Raw genomic sequence first — 21,973 nt, forward strand, 5'->3', positions numbered from 1 at the left:
CAGCTCCCAGGAACCCTACTGATTCACTTGCCCCTGTGGGCACAGTAGATCCATTGGGAGTACTGCAGAATATGACATCTGGGTATCGTGAAAATCTGCTAAGCTGTTTGAAAGACAACTTAGCACTTTTTTTTCCTTTTTTCTATCTTTTAAGTACCTGTGTTTCTATGGACAGGATAACTGTTCCCAGTAAAATAAGGCTACCATCTGCATTAGGCAGCACTCAGGTTCAGAAGGTATCGCATTAAGGATCAGCACCAATGTATGAAAGGTAGGAATCAGCTCAGGCACCTCACAATAAATAATCTCGACTTCCATATTTCTTGGAAGTACCAAATTCTTGTAAACAATGGTGAAGAAGCTGTGCACAATTCCCCTCCAAAAAGCTTTAAGACTTTCAGGAGTGAAACCCACAGAGATTTAAACCCTTGAATCATGATTTGAGTTCTGAAAATGTCATACAGAGAAACAGTAATACAAAGTTAATAGAACGGATAGCTCACGGTCACCTTCTGCAGTATTCAAAGGCTTCCCTAGGGGGATCTGCAACTGCCCAGCACCAGTTCCTGCAGTTCTCTGGACCTGTCACTGAGATATCTGTCTGTGCTTCCAGAGGGCACCAGGCTTTCAGTCTTTTGTCTACGGCTATATATGAACTATAAGGCAATTAAGAAATGCAAATCTGTCGCTGGTAGGCTGAAATCCACCATGAAAAGATATGCACGTTAGCTAGAGGTCATCAACCTATACTTTACTACCTATAATCCAGTACTTTTGTAGCTTCAGAAGCGCAGTGTATTGGAGAAGAGCATCTGGGTCAAACCTTGGCACAGCTGAAACCAATGAGAGCTGCTGCTGCAATTTTCTCGGTCTTGATCCGCAATACTGCCTCTTTTGTTCGAGGTCAGCTGAGTTGGTCTGGCAGTTTTATGCTTGCACAGCAACACAAGGAGAATCACAAAACTGAGAAGCCTCATGATAGTTAATTTAAGAGCACTGTTGAGGCTAAGTGTAAGACAGTATTTACAATTCTAAGAAGGTGGATTAAATTCTTGAAAGAAGTAGAACTATTACACCAGAATAAGTATACTTTGAAACAGATTTTCAGAAAATCTGTGTTCTGGGACAAAAAGAACATTTATGTGTTGTTCTTAAGGTTTTATACTCTTCATATTACAAACCTGTTCTCCATTCTTTCGCAATTACATTTAGTGACTTCTCATTTCTGTATCATGAATAATAAACCCTCTCATTACTCTTCACACTTTTGCTGGGCATACAGAAGCAGCTGAAAACCTTACAGCTGGCAGAAGCCCTATGTTTTTTTAAGATCGCTTGCTCTGTGACTGGTGTACATTGTACAGTGGGGCTATGAGTGGGGAATTGCCATCTCATGTTCTGCCTTCACAAACAGATGGAAATAATCAATTTTCTTTATGTTCGTGAGGAAATGCAGAGACATGTATATATGCATAACTCTTTTTTTTTGTACATTTAACCTCTATTTCAAGGAGAGGAGACATAGATGTTGTGAAATCTGCTCAAGCTACCAAAAGGGAAGGACTGACAGTCAACATTAGCCTAAAAGTCCTGAGTCTCCACCTCACAACAAGAGCATTGCTTCCCTATAGCCACGGGGTGTGTTTCTCTGAAAGGATTTAGCAACCTGAAATAATCACGTGAAATGTACAAAGATCATATTCTCATAGGGTTAAACATAGCCAAAGGGAAAATCACTTCAGTGGGGGGATTGTTTCTTGTGCTATCCCAGAATACTGCCTTTGCTCACACATTTTGCTGAAATATAGCTCTTGAATAAATTCAGTCTGGTGTCATACACACAAAAAAAGACATGTGACTGGCTTTGCTAGCTTGCTGCAGGAGCAGTGCTAGCAATCATAATAACCAGACTGTCTCACCCGGCTGAGAGATGCCATAGCATTTTCTTTCAGTTGCTGCTTTCAGCAGAAGGAAAGCAGAAAGGCCTGAAGTCTGCAAAGGCAGGCAGAAAGAGTACAGCTTGCTCCTAGAGGTAAATGAGAAGTGCAAATTGCACCTTTTCAGTTTACTAAGTACTAATTAAGGGTTGCAAGCATGGCATTCTTTTACCAAATGTGGTGCTGGGGAAGCAGCCATCCTTGGGCCTGGAGGTTGATTGCTATCCTGTGATTATTCAGAAGCCAATAGTAGCATTTTCTTTTTCGGGTATTGCTGTCATTTGAATAATAGATCATCAGCATGCCTCACACAGTGATCCATTATTCAAAAGCAGTTATTGTCCAGGAAAGATTTTGGACTGCTTGGGAGAGCTTACCTCAGAAGAGAGAAGAAAGTGTTCTGGCTGCCTTTCAGAAACAGTGGAGATGAGCTGATCACTGGTACATTTAGGCAGGATATTCCTCACTATGAATGGAACTATGGACACTGGTTGCGCTGTAAATCTGGATGCAGATGCAGGGGAAAATCATGCATTTCCTAAAAATCTCTGCATGTATTTCTACTGAGAGGCAGCTGGGTACTGCATGCCTGCAACCAGGCAGCCACCATTGCCATCATAAGACAGGACCAAGGAAGGAACCACAGTAGGACAGCACAGTGGCTCTGCAGGTAGTTATGGGAAACATCCTCCATGCAGCAAAGTATGATTGGAAGAGTTGGCTTAAAAATTAGCAAGAGATTGACAGAGGTTTAAATCATGGGTCAGAAGGAGGGAGAAGGTCCTTCCTGATACCTAATGGTAGGTGGGGGCAGAAGCAATAGGAAAGGGGAATGGCCACAGAGACGCTGCTCCAGAGAGGACAAGCATCTGTGCTAGGCAGGAGACCAGCAAGAAAAGTGTTCTGCTGCACTGCTTTGCATCAGTCTGGATTTGCCAAGCAGGAGTACGCAGTGGTGCCTGAGACTGGAGATGATGGGAGCCCAAACAGGAGTTTTGTCTGCAAAACCAGCTTCACCATCTGGAGCCAATTTAATCTTGCAATAAAATGCTTTCCTTTTACACTCCAGCCAGGAGAAAACAATGGCAACACAGCCAAACACGTTTTAGTGCCAATGGAGCAGATCTGAGACCAAGGGTGGTGAATTGGGTCATGCACCATATGATCTGCAGGCTTCAAATACAGGAGCTGCCTTATGCTTGGCTGTTCACATCCTCTCTCGCTTTGTGCAGTTGTTTGTGTTGCCCTACAAAGGCAGCTCAGTTTAAACAATATTTTACCCATAATCTGTGGATGTTTACAGCGAGCATCTCTCAGGCAGGGAGAGAAGCACAGAGGAGTTTCCTGCTAAATCCCAGACCAGCTGAATCCCAGCTATCTGGGCATCTTCAGCATTGCTGTAAATAATTCCACTTGATTGAGCTACAGTCAAATAGAAGATTAAGCTTACTGATTTTCTTTCAACGTTTTAAATATTTTACTTTCCTCCCCTAAGTTGTATGCTTAGCATATACTAAAATTATTCCTTCATTAATGACTTACAGCAAACATTATATGGCAGGTTGAATTTTGAGTTGGCAAATGCAACAAAACATGCAGGAAAAACCCATCCAAATATGTTCATTTTTAAGATGTTTCAAACTGTTTTCCCTTTCTGGCAAAGCTGAAAGCATTTAAAAAAAATGTCTGAGGACAGATGAATTTGGCTCAAAGCTTTATGCATGCATAATAACACAGGGAGAACGGTTAGGCTGAAAGGCTTAATGACAGTTAATCTAGAATCATTATTTAGCCTGAGTACAAGATAGTGTTTAGGAGTAAAAGAAGATGGAAGTTTTCATAAAATGTATGTTCTGGGAAAATAAGCCTAGGAAATGCAAAACTGCAGTGTGTGATTCCCTTAACAGCTGAACTGTAAAAATACATCCCAGGGCCACTGCAGACCCCATGGTCATGTCTGCATTCCTCCATATTAGCTTTATAATTAACCAGGCAATAGGGGTGGACATTAGCAGAAAGCTATTCTTTGGGCTGGCTGAATCCAAGCTGCTGTGTGTACAATGGCATCATGTGGCATGAAGAGTAATTTCAGAGAGATCTCTCCCCAGGTGGCATTCCTTAATATTACAGCCACTTTGCTTAATTATATAAATACTATGGAGAGTTTTAGAGGAAAATCTGAACTCTCTAATCGTGTGGACCTCTGTATTCTGGATACCTCCAACCACCCAACTGTGATGTTTGCAAGACTCTTTGCTCTAACAGTTATGTTGTGCTAATTGTGTTCTGCACACAGGAATTACTGACTCGTGCTAATTTTGAAAGAGACTGCCACATTTTTGACAACCATGGTTTGAATTGAGGTAACGAGTACATAAATAATTAGTCCATTTTACTCCAATCAAACATTAGTTCTAATAATTTTTAAAAGATCATAAAGAAATAAAAAATATTACAAATATCGAAGCAAAAAAATGTATTTAGAGTTAAATGACTAGAAAGATGTGATTTGAAATGTGTGGAAACAAAACTTACATTTTTAATTAAAAATAGTACAACTGAGATAAATCTGTGGTCCAAATACAATTTGTTCTACATCTTTTCATTGAAAAACATGTTTCCTATCTCAGTTTATGATAAAAAAAAAAACACATTAAAAAAAAACAAATCCCACAAACGATATCAAGTCAACAGATCTCCAACAGTACAGTATTATTAAAATGCTGGCTAGAACAGCAATAAATAAGTTTTGAGAAACTTAAGCACTGTGGGAATTGTCTTTGCACCTCATATTAGAGAGTAGCAGGTGCCTACGAGGAATTAAAAAAAACCAAACCTTCAGTGTGTGTGTGAATTACTTGGAGGTATTTAGCTGGAGCGTTTGTTGCAAGACCACCTTCTGTCACTACATGCACCAGCATGTAAAAGTAGGATCACTCATCTGAAGGTAAATAGAGAGAAAGTCATATATTTTGACCTCTAACTCCATAGGATTTTTATGGGCTTAGCTTGTGATGAAGGCTGCCTGCACTGTTGATCTTTTTGTCCAAAGTACCATTATATCATGGGACAGAGAAACAAACTACACTGTTGTCTTTAACAATTTTTGATACTATGTAATTGTAAATTGACTTTATCCAATTACCTCTTGGGCAGTGTTTGAATTTCCTCTACCACTCTTGCATGTTGTATCAGGAGGAGAGAAGGAAATAATGTGACTGGGAGAAAGCCCATCCCAGGCAAAGGCAAATGGAGAAATTTATGCTATATCGCACCGAACCAGCCATCCAGCAAGAGAGGGTATGAATTACCAAGTACACATAATGGTGACTAGTGGCAGATAATTTGGAATGAAGATGAATTGTTTCCCTAATACATCATATGTGCTGGTCACAGAGAGCCTGCCCAGTTCTGTGGGAGACCTGCCAAACAGCCTCCTGGGGCCATGTGGAGAATGAAGGGATTATCCCTTCTGGTGCCCCTTACACTCACTTCCAAAAAGCCTGAAGTTTGTCCGTGTCTCTGAATCTAGCTTTGACTCTCCCTTGGGCTGTCCCACATTATCAAGTACTGTATTTTCCTGGACAGAAAGTTTTTGGATTTGAAGAATCTGGGAAAAATGGGGGAACTGGCAAATAAACAGTAAAGATAATCTCTAAAGAAGTTCAGTATTCCTTCCCTAAGAATCAGTTGTCTTTAAGGAGACTGGGACTCAGTGAAGTTGTGACTAAAGCATCTGCTGCCACCACAGCAAGGCCCCTGCCCAGGCCTGTTTGGTGATGCACGGCAACAGGAGGCCATATTCAGGTTCACATCTGTCACAATTAGCACTACAAATGACCCCTCTGCAAAGCTTTGGTTTCCCCTCTGACTGGTATCTGTTCTGCCCTTCCAAGTTTACTCACTTCAGTGAAACTTCTCCTCATCTATATCATGATTGTGGAGGAAAGGAGGACCAGGCCTTGGCTACATCCTATGAAAACACTCTCATTCAGCAAACAATGACATCTGTTATTGCTAAAATTGTACTTAGAAGACTGGGAGCTGTTTTTGTTGAAAAATGAGGAGTCTTCTCATAAGAATGTCAGAGCTTGGAGTCTCAACTATCACTAATGATAGCTTGTGCTAAAATTGCAACAGTAAGGAAACTGAAGTATACATTCCATAAGCTTAACTACTTGGAATCTTTTCATTATGTTTCAAACAATGTCTTGGACAGTTTCTGAAAAGTACAGAATCTTTCAGCTCTCTGCAGGCAATTGGCCGAAATTCACCCAGGTCTCTATTAAATGATGTTAAAAAGTGACTTTTCGCTCCTGACATTGTAAATCCCCAGGAACATTTGGATGCATCATGAAGTCCAGAAATGTATCCTTGTTGGTAATCCCATTTGAAAGACTAAGTAGTAAACGGGCATATAGTTTGGGCTATCTCCTGTTCCTTCTGTAGATGGTTCTTGCAAGTAAGGAGTGATGAAGTAGAAAATTGCATGGGTTCTCAGTTCAGGTGCTGTACCTACGACTGCTCTTGCCACCTCTTTGCTTGTTTAAAGCACTACATTAGTTTTCACAGCTGAAGATTTGAAATCCTACTCTTGAACCAAAAATACACATGGCAAAGAAAAATTATATGAAGAAGAAAAGATGGCAAGAATTTGGAGGTAAAGATCCTCCATAACACTGCTGTTACTTTATATGTCCTTGGTAAGCCACTAACTCCTTGTTTCAGTGGACTACAGAGATATATGAAGAGTTAAATTAATGCATATGATATCTATCAAAATCAGAATTTTCATGACCACCATGTATATTAATCCCTCTGATCTAATAGTACAGTTAGTTGTGGAATGCAATTAGTAGCTCTATTAGCAGGAGTCTACAAATCATCATTTCGTCAAAATTGACATTATGTACACAGCTTGTATAATCTTGGAGGTCAGATTATTGTATACTTTCAAACAACAAGTACAGCCTTCCCATAGAGGTGATCCTACCGTCTTCTTTGATGTTCCCCAGGAGGTAAGGTGATAGAGAGCACAAGTAAAGAGATCATTATGGATCTCCACACGAGAGCAAGGGTAAGGCAATTAGAACAAGAAAAGAAGCAGTAGCAGTACAAAGATCAGTAATCTGTAGTTCTTCATTCAGAACTTAATCAGATGCACAAAAGATTATTTTAGTTTTAAGCAAGAACGGGACAAATTGTTGATAAGAACTGGTCGTAATTATGACTTGTTGCAAGCTATGACTTATAAATTAAAGCTTCTAACCGTGCTACTTGCAGAGCTGTTTGATCTGTATCCAAACATGCTGCTGCAGTAAGATACAGAATTTCAATGCAGTTAGTGGTTTGATAGTTTCACTAAGTTTAAAGTCACTGCTTTTTAGTGTAATTTGCGGCTTATGATTGTTAGTGACTCCCATCTATAACACTTTCTATACTTAAGCCTTAGTGAGTGATCCTACCAGTACTGATAGAATAATGTAAACCTTTCCCTTGTAGTGGTAAAGATACGTTACTTCAACATGTAATTTAATTAACACTTTAAGTAATGTGAGGTTTTCTGCTGAATGAACTTGGATACTCTCTTATGGTTTAATACCATAAGCAAGCAGTGCCAAATTCTGCTCTCAGGTTTATAATTTCAAGCGAGCTGGCACTTACAGTTTCTTGCTGAAATGAAGCATCTAATTATGCGAAGCATCTACTTGCCCTGATTTCCTTTCCAGTCAATGGAGAGAGACTTCAGTGGACTAATTAGCCAGCTGGATGATGTCTATGTCCCTTATGGATGACCAGATCCCAAAGTAGGTGAGGAGAGTCTAAGCTGTTGACCTTATATACCCTAGGATAGACATAAGGCTTTAATATTTTGAACTGTTCACTTGCAGAATATTCATACATTCAACAAATTCATTCACAGAATATTTAATAAAGCAATTGAAAATTCATTGCCTCACATGAAAAGAGACAATAAGTCAAAACTAGTGTTTGTTTTTTCTTATGTTTCTCCTCACTCTGGCATTGGAAACAGACTCTGTTTTACTCCCTCCTTATAAATCTAAATTAAAAGTTACAAACATTTGTGATTTTTGTGTTCTTATCTCATTTGTAAAGGGGAAGATGTATGCTATTTTATACTGGAGGGCAAAGCTGGGAACAAGGCTGTAACATGAAAGCTTCAAGTGTGCTCTTTCAAGGCCTGATTTCAGCATCACATCAAAGATCACCATCATCAAATTAGTATTTTTCACTAGAACCTGACTGTCAGGAAAGAGAAAAGCCTACAGAAAGAAATCCAGCTTGTGCTAGAACCTTGCATGGAAAGTAGATAACATGCTGAGGATGATACTACTGGCAGAAATAATTTATGCTTATTTACTTGGTAAACAGGACTTAGACAATACATAGATGAAGTACCCTGGTACTCAGTTTACCCCTGTTTGTCAGATCAGTATTTTGTGAGCAATTGTACTGTAGCACCTCTCTGACTCCATGTCATTTTTGAACCTGTGCTCTGCAATGGGTTATGTTTGGCAGTCCAGAAGTGAACAGATCCACACTAACCTAACATCCCTAAATAATCTGGACTCAGGTTTAGAGTGAAGTTGATTTTTTCATCTGAGCCAGTTGTTTTATGGATGTCCTGACTGGCAGAGTTTCATTTTGCAGCCCTCAAAAGTTCCTGCCTGAGTATTGCACATAATATTTCTTTCACTTACTGCTTATAGAATAAGCCAAGTTCATAAAATTTAATAGTGCCATTTGTAGAGGTCAACTGTCTCCTTTTTTTTTTTTTTTTTTACCCTCAAAGCAATATTTCGTAAGTGAAAAACTCCAGCTACCAACGTTGGTGAAAACATGTCCAGTAAAACAGGTACCCCAGAAAACGATGGCAGATTCCAAAAAGAACAACAGAGTTTTCACTAAGCTAAATGTGCAAAGCCATTATTTGATTTCTCACAATGTACTAAAGCAGGAAGCACATTTCTATGGGTATACATCCACTGAAACTTTTGCTGATTTTGTAGTCTCCTAACAGAGTGGAGTCACCTGTAAGAAAAGTCTTCATCTGCATTGTAGATTTCATACTGTTAGCTTTCTATACTTTCTTTTTATCCTTATTCCAAATGTATCAGAAATGCTAAGTCATGGCCTGACCCAGTGATAGAGCACATTGTGGGAAGGCAAGTCCAAGCCAGGGGAGCTCAGGCGCATGCAATGCAGATGTGAAGGTGGTTCATTTTCACTTTAGAAAACTTAAAAGTGAGACTCACATTCTTCCCAAAAAGTGAAGAATATCCAGAGCACATGCACTGACAAATGAGTCAGAAACCCACAACAGATTGTTTTATGAATGGATAAGAAATAGTTCTCTTAGAAGGAAGAGGCGTAAAACCAGCTGATGCTGAAGGACAGAATAATACTTACCCTAATATGGACTTCCAGAACCTGGCAATATATGCATTATTCTTGGAGCTGCTTCTGACCATGACGTATCAGGTTACTTGCAGCAACTGGAATTAACTAAAATATGATGGTATGCTAACCAACATTTAAAATACCAAATGTGTTGGACAGTATTATGAAATAGTAATTCCTGCTATGAAACCCACATTCTTTTCCTGTAATATTAAATTTTTATTTCAATCAGTATTAGCATGGAGCTGATCAGATAATGTCTTCATATTCACTGGACTTCGATCCTGGGAACTCCCTGCAAAAAAGTAAGACTGCAAGAGAATAAACTGATGGATATGAATAACAGCATAAAAACTATTCCATTTATTAAAGATACCATAAAATTCTCAATGATTACCTTGCAATTAGCCTCCACATATGAAGCAAGAAAATAATTCTGAAAGAAAGCTTTCATTTTCTTTTAAAGGGAGACTGATGAAGATACTCTCAGAAGCTGAGGTAATTTCTTCCAGAAGGAAAAATCAACATAGTCACTGATAGCAACCTAGAGATTAAAACCCTGAAAAGCAAAGTATCTGTTTAGTTTTGTTTTACATTGTTGATGTAAAGTAGAACTGTTTGACATCAGTGATCTGCAGATAGTCTGGGCTGGTGAAAGTTGTATTAACTTCTTGTTTTTCATAGATTCAACAGAAAGAGAGAGTACTGTGTGTATGTGAACTCCACCTCAAGATGAACCCTCCACCCTCTATCTATGTAGACTTAGAATCATAGAATATCCTGAGTTGGAAGGGACCCATAAAGATCATCAAGTCCAGCTCTTGGGTCCACACAGGACCATCCAAAAAGTCACTAGGACTCACCTAATCTGTTTGGGGTCTGCCACAAGGTGCCAGACACCATACTTTTTCCAGCCTCCAGCTACTCCTGTAAGCCTGGTCCCAGAGTCTACCACCTGCATCTGGGCATGGGGCTCCCTACCCACGTATCTACCCTACTTCTTACAGGTCTTGATCTCTTTGTCTGGAATGTTTCCATCACAGATTTGCCATGAAGGGTGTGGAGACTTCCATATCTTCTCTCTAAGGCAAATTTCAGCAAAACTGGCTTTAGGCAGGCTGCCAGGACAGCGTGTTTTGCACTCTTCACAAAGAGTTTATTGCTGATCAAAGCTGGTTGTCAGTGTAACAGCCTTCACAGGAGCAAAATGTCATTTGGGAAAGAAAGTATGTTATGTGTATTTACTTCAAATCAAAGGCTGACAGAGATGACCCCTCAGGATTGGAGACAATAGTTTCACTAGGGCTGAGGCCTTCACAGAATCACAGAATCACAGAATTGTCGGGGTTGGAAGGGACCTCTAGAGATCATTGAGACCAACCCCCCTGCCAAAGCAGGTTCCCTACACCAGGTCGCACAGGTAGGCGTCCAGGCGAGACTTGAAATCTCCAGAGAAGGAGACTCTACAACCTCCCTGGGCAGCCTGTTCCAGTGCTCCGTCACCCTCACCGTGAAGAAGTTCTTACGCACATTCGTGCAAAACTTGCTATGCTGCAGCTTATGTCCGTTTCCCCTCGTCCTGTCTCCACGTACCACTGAAAAGAGACTGGCCTCACCACTATGGCCGCCACACCTCAGATATTTCTAAACCTGGATCAGGTCCCTTCTCAGTCGTCTTTTCTCAAGGCTAAACAGACCCAGTTCACTTAGCCTTTCTTCATAGGGGAGATGCTCCAGGCCCATCTTTGTGGCCCTCCGCTGGACTCTTTCCAAGAGATCCCTGTCTTTTTTGTACTGGGGAGCCCAGAACTGGACACAGTACTCCAGATGAGGCCTTACCGGGGCAGAGTAGAGGGGGAGGATCACCTCCCTCAACCTGCTGGACACGCTCTTCTTAATGCACCCCAGAATGCCATTGGCCTTTTTGGCCACGAGGGCACACTGCTGGCTCATGGCCAACCTGTCATCCACCAGGACGCCCAGGTCCCTCTCTGCAGAGCTCCTCTCCAGCAGCTCATCCCCCAGCCTGTACTGGTGCATGCAATTATTCCTCCCTAGGTGTAAGACCCTACACTTGCTTTTGTTGAACCTCATCTGGTTTCTTACTGCCCACATCCGGTTTCTTACTGCCCTTACTGCCTTTACACTGTCCTGCAGAAGTCAGTGAGCCTGGGATTCCTCTCTTAATTAACACTGGGTCAGTGCTGAGGCCGAGAGTGGAGCAGGCCTATGCCCTGGCTGAAGAAGGGTACCGGATCTGACAAACTACACATGGCACAGAGAGACAATGCACAGCTGTACCTAACGCTGCTGCTGCAGTGTGAAGGCCAACCTAGCAAGTATGTTATATGGGACTCATGACTGTGGACTGTGAGATTTTGGTCTAGTACCAGGGATCCAGCAAACACCCTCATTACATGCTCCAAGCTACAACCTGAGTGTTACTCACATTACACGTCCAATTCCCAAAGAGCAGAGAGATTGCTTGGAAAAGGCCAGTAGCCAAAGCATAAGAACAATTATTAGTCTCAAAAATGGTTGTGCTGCTAATTTGCTTGATGTTCCCACTGTCAGTAGATAAACACAGCAGCATTGTTATTGTAGGACAGGCTATTTTAAGACAGACTACTAGAATTGGAATTCAACATTTATTTAGATTTTTATTTTTCCTACTACATGTGTTAGCCCTTGTTTTTGTGAAAATGACTTGACTAGAACTAATGTCTCGCACATTTCCCTAGTGAGGGATGCCAAGCTGAACTGTGAAATACATTCGTTATTTCACACTCTTCTCATATTACTGTGGGTGAATTTGATCACGCCAGTCAGGCTCAGGCTCTTCCAAAACAAATTAATCAGATGAAATCTGTGGCCTCCTGCACTTTTTAAGAAGCAGGCTGCAGAGATGTCAAACTGGTTGAATAGAACTATTGATCACACTTCTAAGGCTTGTGTCTAATTTCTCTCCTCCCCGTCCATGGTAAAATGGGTGAACTTGGGCTCCTTAGTAAATTGACTTAAAATGCATGGGGGAAAAAGTACCACAGAGCAAGGTTTGGTGCTCTAAGACTTAGCTCTCAATGAAGAATCTTCCTCCTTTTCAGTGACATTGCTGTGCCACCATGTAGTTTATCACCATTATTTTGTTCTTCAGCTCTTTCTCATATTTGACACGTTTTTCACTACATTTGAGAGTAGACTAGACTTTGTAATGGATTCTTTACAAGGGCTTTAATAGTTTAAACTCCCTGAGAATGAGACTCCCTTCTTCACTTATCCTTAACCTCCAACACAGTACTTTCTTAGGATAAGTAATTTGATCTCCTATTAGTTTCTTCTTATGGCTTAAATATTCACTCTTTCATGTTCCCTCTTGATTTTTAATGCTGTGGAGATGGTCTGAAGCCAGCAGCAAGCCATGTAAGATTTTCACTGCTGGCATTTTCTCTTCAAAGCAGCATTGCTATGGCTGACCAAGTCTCTGCTAGCAGAGGAAGCCTTTGAAATACATGAGGCTCCACAGCATGATCACAGTAATGATGAGCATAAAATAAAATAAAGAAATGAGAACTGTTTGTTTAAGCTGTTGGTAGCAACCATATAATTAAAGAGATGACAAGGTCTGGAATTTGTTTATCTTTTCAAAGGCCCACACACTGGCTTCTGCTTTACTACAGGTTGGGCCAAGTATAGTCTTGTTACTCATCCAGTAACTGAGTTGCCATTGCTTCCCAGAGGGATTAGGGTCTTGTGTCCTAGCACAATCTCTAGCCGTGACTCTGCTGTGTAGAAATTGTGAGGTAACCTATGTAGAGTGATGATTCCCAGAGTTACCCTGGGATGTCTGGGCTGGGAAGCTGCCCAGAGATGCTGAAGCACAGCAGTGATGGCACAAACTGAGAAGCAGATTTGGTCCTTCCCCAGGAGTCTGCCATCATTCAGGAAGGCAGTTGAGATCTAAACCTCCCCAGAGGCTACGGATAGGCCCAGAAGTGGGGAGGCTAAGGTTTCTGTGCTCTAGGCAAGCTGACGCAAGCCCTTCTCAGTCAGAACCTCTTGCCTCCTTTGCCATACTCTGCAAAGCGGCAACAGAGCAGTAGCAGAGGGGGCCTGTGGCCAGAGGTCTGGTTAAAATATGTTTCGACAGAGGCTGGAGCTTCAGCTGCCAGATCCAGTGACAAAACTCTCTGGGCAGTAGGAATTCAACACAGTTTGGTCCCAACACCAGTAAGAGCCTTTGGAGCATGTTAAGGGTTAAATAATTTCCAACAAAGCAATGCAAATAGTGCAAATAAATGAGTTGATCTGTTTCATCCTATCTGTAAGTACATAAAATTACTCAATTACTCTGTCAGGTAATCCTGCCCTCAGTAGAATTAAGTTTGTTAGCTCCTTTAGTAAAGCAGCATTAGCTAAAATGAGAGAGCATTATATTCCATCTATCAAGCTAATCTACTGGGCTAATACGATAATCTTGGAATGACGATTTGTGGAAGATCCCTAGGAAGCTATTTCTCTTCTTTTGCTCTTTTTATGAGAGTTCTAGAATAAATATGTGAAATATTCAACAACTGAGAAATTATTAAAAAAAAAAAAAAAAAGGATTAGTAAAGAAGAGTACAACTTCATCTGTGGAATGCCAGTAAGAAGAACTTTATGGCTTCAAAATGAGCATTTTGTTACTATTACTGGGATGTTTTTTATACCACATTTCAGAGTGTAACCAAGGAAGATTGGACTATTGTGCTAATAAAAGAGGAAAATATGTGAGATTTTGTGAGAGAATAAAGGAGATATAAATTAAATATCCTCTTGATATCATGAAGGTCGATCCCTCCTCTGTGCCTGCTCTGCACTGCCATACCTGAGAATGTCGCAAATAGAAAATGCAAATGCCAGACTTTGAGCTGCCAGATTTTACTTCATTGGATTTGGGTCAGGCCTAGCTGACTGCAGGGCAGAAAATGCTCTGTAACAAAAAATTTTGAGTTAAATCAAACTCAGAGGCAACCACCTCTGTGGGAGGTGCTATAGAGGGCCTCTTAATCCTAGACAGCCAGCTTAACTTTCAAGGTGGCTTTTGGAGAGTTAGGAATGGCCTGGCTGAGTTGATTGTTCTTTGAAAAACAGAAGGTGAGATCCATCTCACCTGGCTGTAGTGACCTAAAAATTAGGTGTTATATCTAAGGCAGTTGATTGACTCCCTTTTATAGCCAATGCAGTGAGGTAAACACCCATGGAGTCAATTTATCTGACCTGACTAGAAAAGACCAATTGCCTTCTGGGAGTGCCTGTTCCTCTCTAGCAGAAAAAAAAAAAAAAAGAAAAGAAAAAGAAAAAAAAAGAAAAAAAAAAAAAAAGAAAGAAAAGAAATCTGTGATGATCAGCAGATGAGCAGATGTTCTGCCTTGTCATCTCCCTACAGCTTTGTGGAGATACCAAGATATCTTCATTGTGGCAAAGCTTCACACCTACACCACTGGTACACAGCTGACCACATAGACAGAGAGCCAATTCAGTAATGCTGTCCTCCAGTCAGATCACTTAAGCTAATATATTTCTTTCAAAATGAGTATCTTCAGTATAATATGTTGTGTACTGCATATAATGTGTTGGAGAAGTTTGACTGTGCTTTAGTCATCTTGGACTTACAACCATAGTCTAGCTGTATGTGCTCTATACATGTAGCCTATAGAGTTTGTGAATGTGGAGAGTAGATGGATGTGTGGAAATATATTTTATTCACCAGCAGTATCTGGAACTTGTTGAAATTTTTATTTTCATTAAACATGCAAGAACTCTCCGTACTGTGGTGTGATCTGAATGCATAATTTAGAGGGAATATTATATTTTTTTTATTTTGTGAGGGTTGTTTTCTTCCATTCCTGTCTAGAGTTTATTAAATCAAATTTATTTGTACAATTAGCCACTTCTAAAGTAAAGATGCAATATTTGCACTTTTTTTCTCAAAAGCAATACTCATCGTGTACTTAGAAAACTTTTTAAGACTTTCATTAGTCTTTATGAATCAGCTGAAGTGTATGTTTAAAAAATCTGTAAAGTAGAAAATGTTAACAAGGGATTTCTCGCATAATGTGTTCAGCAGGTCAAATTAATTACAATAAATGTGAAGCATCTGCACAGATTTTTGCAGATGAAATCACCGAGTCACAGCTGCTTACATGATTTTGAAGGTTGGTTGGTAGGATTCCATGCTCCCTGTCTCTTCATTCAGCCAAGCTCCATCACTGCCCCACTGCTTTCTTCTGCAGTGAAATCCAGCAGAAAATTTGTATTAGTTTTAATATAATCCCATTAGTGTCAATCAATAACATGCTGCTTCAGACACCCCTGAAAGGCAGTTATAATGTACAAGAGTTTTATCAAGTCAGTTCTTAGTGAAGTTTACTTTAAGATGAATGTTTTTGCTGTGGAGACAGCAGTTTATGAATATTTATATCACAGTATATAATTGCAGTGTTTAGTGTTAAATTCAAAATGAAGATACAGATATGCACCATAAAACTCTTCCTTCCACAAAGTCCACTGAAGTAGAAAATCATTTTGAAGCCAAGCAAGGCATGATGAAATAAAACCCCTTGACTGATGCTCTGGATTTTTAAACTTGCTTAAGTGTTATGTGACTTAGTCAAATAATTTCTTCAGCTTACAAGTTATGTTAACAACATAACTGAAAAATACAATGATGTTTTGAAGGTATGCACATTTTTGTCCACCTCTTTCTTTGCCGTTAATGTGCTTTTAGTGTATGTGTGAGAAGCTTTCACAAATATCCTATAATTATTTATTTATATTTCAAAGGTCTTTTAATTTGTCAGGAAAATATGTCACTGTATGTCATGTCTGTTTCAGTGCATTAGCATTTGCAAGTATTTTGTTTTGTTTGTGGGATGGACCAATTAATGTAAACCACAGGACTACAGGAGCATCACCACTCCTCTGGTGAAGAACGTCAAAAAAAAAAGTAAGAGGTTGGTTAAATTTTATTGTCGAGAATTGTATTAGAATGAACAGGAAATTAAAATGAAAAGTAAGAGAGAAAAAGATCTGTTTTCTTCCTTCTTCTCTTCTAAAAAGATAGAATGAGTGAAAAAGCCAAGGATCGTGGGAAGGCAAGGAACTTAGCTATGTACTTTCTGATGGAAACACTGTGTGCACTATCATGAAGTGCTTGTACTATTTGCTTTAGTAAACCCTAATAGAAGGAAAAAATCCTTCTAGTCAATGTGCAGAACTAGAGAGGACGTGCAGAGCTTGGCCACAGCTGTGCCATGCCAGTGTTGAACTGGAGAGAGTCAGCCTCTGTTTCGGGATCAGGAAGAACACACCGTGGGCCAGAAATGGATGCATGTTGTGTCCCAGGACCCATCATGGTGTGGTGCCTCCTGCTCAGTGTGTGCTGGGAGCTGCGGGGTTGGGCAGCACCCGGGGTTTTCTGCTTGCATCCTTGCAAGTTGTCACACTGCCGCTCAGTCAGCCGTGCTGCGTGTTCTCACTTGGCAAACGGACCCTTAAATCCGACATGACAGATGACATTTTCCATTTTCATACTTCTGAGCTCTGCTCCATCTTTGCTGAACCTTCACTGATGTCCCAAATGTGGGCTTGTCAAAGGTCTTTGTGACAGCACTGTGGCTGTGCCACTGAGCTCTGCAACCTGTAGGCTGGTCAGAAACGGCCAAATTTAGCTGTGTTTACCTGGTGTGCACACAGAGGAGTGTATCTGTGTGGCAGTGTTATGCTGCAACATGTGCTGGCACAGAATTAGAAGAGCAAGCACCTATTTTGTGGTTGCAGCGTTCATGAGGAGACACCAGAAGGGGTGTTGTGTGACAAGACAGAGACATAAAGTGCTGGTAAGTACTGCCTGTGTGCCTGAAATTATCTCAGTAACGCATTCCACTATAAAGTGCTGATGGCAGGGGAGCGGGGTTATGTACAGCCAGCTGGTGGGGAGTGGCAGGGGTTGTTTTACATACACAGAGGAAAGCACTGGGAGTGTTTCTGGTTTCAAGAATTTGACGGAATATGAAAAGAAACTAATCAGTTGAGCATTAATGATTAAGGATGGGCCAATTTGTTGTTCTGAGGCAGCTGATGTGCCTTAGCAGCCAAAGGCAGTGGCTATGTGTTCTCTCACACAGAACTGAGCTGGAGGGCTCAAAATCAGCCCTGCTCTCAGCTCATGCCTCCAGCCTCAACCCTCTCTTTCACCTGTGCAGGCCCTGCTTGCTTCCTCCTGTGAGGGAAACCCATGAGCAGAGGCAGTGAGGCCACCCGAATGCTGCTCTGCACAGATGTAGGACTTCACAGGAAGAAGAGAACGCCCACAGGAACTGAACTGCTGGGAACCCGCAGCGGAAGGGTGGCTGTGATGGCAGCAGCCCATCTCTGAGCCAACACGCCTGCTCCCAGGCCGCTGGGAGGGGCATGACTTGAGGCAGTGGGGATGTGCATTCTGTCCATGCTCTCTATTCTTGCACTATGTAACAAGGAGGAAATGTAAGTTAGGTCCCCCAGTCCAATATAGGGACACACGGCACTGCACAGGTGGCTGGTGAAGCACGGAGAAGAGCCACTAGAGGGCTCAGAACTGCTGGCTGCACACAGTGGCCACTGGTGGCCTCCAGTTCCCTGCAGACTGCGTGTGTGGTGTGTGCCACGGTGCTCACCTCATGTACCATTACCAGGAGAAATGTCACCTGCAGAAAGTGTTCAATGGGCTCAGTACCTCAGTGCGTTCAGTCCCTGGTGCATCTCAGCACCATTGGATGCTGATCATAGATGCAGGATGTGAACCATCAGTAGAAATAAATAGATAACTAGATAGATATGCATTCCCCACTGAATGACTAAAAGCAATTGATGTAACATGCCTGCTTTTCTGGGATAGTGCCTGAGCCATCATCTGTTGAGTTTAAGAGTTGTAACACAATGTGATGTGATATGATATACCCTTAAAATGCCAGAAAGCTCTCACATAAACAGGCTGAATGACCTGATGTGCTCCTTCTTATTTGTGATATTTCTTAAGTTGTAAGTTTAAAGTGCAATGCTCGCAGTTTATTTCCTTAGAATCATAGAATGGCCTGTGTTGGAAAGGACCACAGTGATCATCAAGTTTCAACCGCCCTGCTATGTGCTGGGTCATCAACCACCAGACCAGGCTGCTCAGAGTCACATCCAGCCTGATCTTGAATGCCTCTAGGGATGGGGCATCCACAACCTCCTTCGACAAGGATTATTGTCAGACACCCACTTACAAAGAGAAGCACATCATCTCGTCATCGCTGAATTGTGAAGACTGGGTGCTTGTGCTCGTTTTGATTTTAAATATAATAAAGTTGATTTTCTTTTCTAAAAGTAACTTCATAAAGAAGATGTCACAGAGTTAAAGAATGCCAAGGAAACTAAGTTTTACAACATAAGTAATGAGATCTAATACTTTGTGTCCAGAGAAGGGCAACAAAGCTGTGAAGGGCCTGGAGCAAAAGTCTTGTGGGGAGCAGCTGAGGGAGCTGGGATTGTTCAGTCTGCGGAAAAGGAGGCTCAGGGGAGATGTTATTGCTCTCTATAACTGACTGAAAGGAGGCTGTGGTGAGGTGGATGTTGTACTCTTTTCCCAGATAACAGCAACAGGATAAGAGGTAATGGCCTTAAATTGCACCAGGGGAGGTTCAGGTTGGATATTAGGAAAAATTTCTTCTCAGATAGAGTGGTGAGGCGTTGGCACAGGCTACCCAGGGAGGTGGTGGAGTCACTGTCCCTGGAAGTGTTCAAGTGTTCAGGGTATTAGTCGCACTGAGGGACATGCTCTATAGCAGTCAAAGGCATGGGTTGATGGTTGGACTAGATGGTCTTATTGGTCTTTCCAACCTTAATGACTCTGTGATTCTATGATTTCTACCCTTAAAATAAAGTGAACAATGAGACATGACTTATATTTCACTTCTCAGAATAAAATATGTTGTCAAGCATAGTATTTTTTATTAAATCAGATGATATATTTGAATTAAATTAGCACACTTTCAGACAAACAATTCTTGCCTCAGTCTAATAAAATTGTATCAACATGAAATGTTTCTAACCTTGGGTTTTTGACACTTCTTTGCCAGACCTAATAGGGATGCTGTATACTCAGAAGTTCCTTTGGTTTTAGCAAATGTTCTAGCAAAAGCATTACCTCTTTCTACAGCTGTTGCTCATCCTGGATTTTGGAACATCATATGTGCAACATTACTGTGGCAATTATTTACCATAACTTTAATCTTTTGTTGCTTGATTTCATAGGCTCTAAATATTAATTTAATATTGATATTTTTGCTCATTATTAAGTTTAATTCATGATCAGTAAAATACACATTTTTGTGTTTATATCCTTTTTTTTCCCCTTAAACCTGGGTAGATCCTTCTTGTTTATGAAAATTAAAGTGACAGCCCCCATGAATTAACATTTTCTTCTTGAAGAAGGTGGTGTGATCTAAATGTCTATGACATAATATAATTTATTATCAGAGTTTTGATACTGAAAAACCTCGAATTAACTGTAGCACATGCCAGGCTTTCATCCTGTTGGAAGATGCCTGCAGCTTAATCACAAAATACTTCACATGATCAGGATCCCAGACTGGGACTTCTGGTCAGGTGGCAACCACAGAATCCTGACAGGAGCTGCCAAGGTCAGAGATCTAGACCTATGGGAATCTAAGCACAGATTAAAGAATAAATGCAGCCCATTACAAGAGCGATGCTTCCATCAGAGAAAAGAAATTCAGATTTCTCTCTGACATCTCCCCACATAAGCCAGTAAGTGCAGAGGAAACTCACTCTTAACAAATGACTTTCTCATTGGTCTTAGGAGATTGAGACATCCTCTACTGTTGCTTCTCGGCATCCTGACGGGATCGTGATTCAGCCGTGATTCAGAAGGAAATGTGTCACATAGTGAGTCATCAGCATCACTACCTCCAGCACCTCTGGTCTCCCAGCTGAGAGCTGACAGTCACCTCTGAGAAAGTGAAAGCAGCAGATATCATCACTATGTGGCAAAAGTGTAGTGGAGATGGTTCAGCTCCCGCTCCGTAGTGTGACCTCTAAAACCTTTGCACTTTTCATTTCTGTTTATTTGTAAGAACAGGCAGCTGTTTAAGGTACAGTGTCAGTTCTCAAGAAATGAAAAGCTAGAATAGTATTTATATTACATTGGTCCCATTATCATGATAACAATCAATTGTGTTTACGAACACCACGTTATTTCAGACTGTGTATCTATGATCTATGACAGGAGGAAAATTGGAAAATTGTGTGTCACTTTCTTCTTGATTTTTAATATATTAAAATATAAAAATACTACTATAGCAAAGAAGTAGTTTGCTAACAAAGACAACTGGAAATGAAGAAGGTGAGCCCATCAAAAGAAACAGTACCTGAAAAAAAAATCACATCTTTTGGGGAGGATCTAATGCAGCAAGAGATCCCATATTTTGTTTTCATTTCCCAAATAAGTATTTCTGATTTGCATAAAGGTTTTGAGTTTTAATGAGGGGAAGATTTCTCTCTCTGTGTGGGTCTGGGACAACAGGTGGTTGTTCTGTATTACTGTTGCCTTCATGGGGCCTGGAAAATGAATGGGGGTTGCTGGGCAGTCTAGGGAGGGAGAGATGTGTGGCTGTAGTGTGACCTTTGTCATACTCCTCTTGATTTAGAATAGAAAAAGAAGAAGAGAAATGGAGAAAAAGGGAAGATGAACTTTTACTCCTACAAAGGCTATTCCAAGGAGAAAAGAGATCATCTACAAAACCTATTTTCTTCTTGACCTCCCTTACAACTGAAGGTGTATCATGCTTGGTGCTCCCTGAGGAATGCCTTGGCATGTTCGGGGGTATCATGTCCCCACAATGCACGCCAAGTGTGCTAGCTCCGTGGCTTTGTAGAAGAGAATTCCATTTGGTAAACGCACGTTATGCAGAGCTGGTTGGCCTCAGAGCCAGGGAAAGGCTGCCTGCCTTGTCTTAGTGCAGCTGCAGATGGTGCAAGCAGACAAGACGGAGAGCTGCAGAAGGAGGGGTGAAGCTCCTTCTGCAGCCACAGCTATGGGTGCTGACCGACTCCTCTCAACCTCCTCTTCGAGACCCCCAGGAGGTCCCCTGTGACTGCTGCATTCTGATGGATCTTTCCAGTGTGGTTTCTGCAGTACAAGGAAACACTTAAAATTGTCCATTTCACTAAGAAATGTCTTGGTTTTTTAAGTTGGTGTTGTATAAATAAAAAATATATATACTGATTTACATTCATTTATTTATATATTCTGGAAAAGAAGATGCAACTCTCTTGATTTTCACCACCTGAGAGCCAGAACTCTCTCTTGCTGCCCTGTGCTAATGTTTTTAATTATCAGCCTGCCTTTGCAAGGTGCCACGGGACCTTTGCCTTCTCATTTCAAGCCACATTATGGTGCCACTGAACAGGAACTGGTGCTGCCTGAAAGAGGGCTGAGGTCAAAGAGCATAATCAGAAGTGCTGTAGTTCTGGCATCAGGCATCCTTGCAGAGTTAAAATCGCATGATTAAAAACACCTCCTGTAATCAAGAAGG

The sequence above is a fragment of the Meleagris gallopavo genome, chromosome 1 (assembly GCF_905368555.1).
Source record: "Meleagris gallopavo chromosome 1, MGAL_WU_HG_1.1, whole genome shotgun sequence".
NCBI classification, from domain to species: Eukaryota; Metazoa; Chordata; class Aves; order Galliformes; family Phasianidae; genus Meleagris; species Meleagris gallopavo.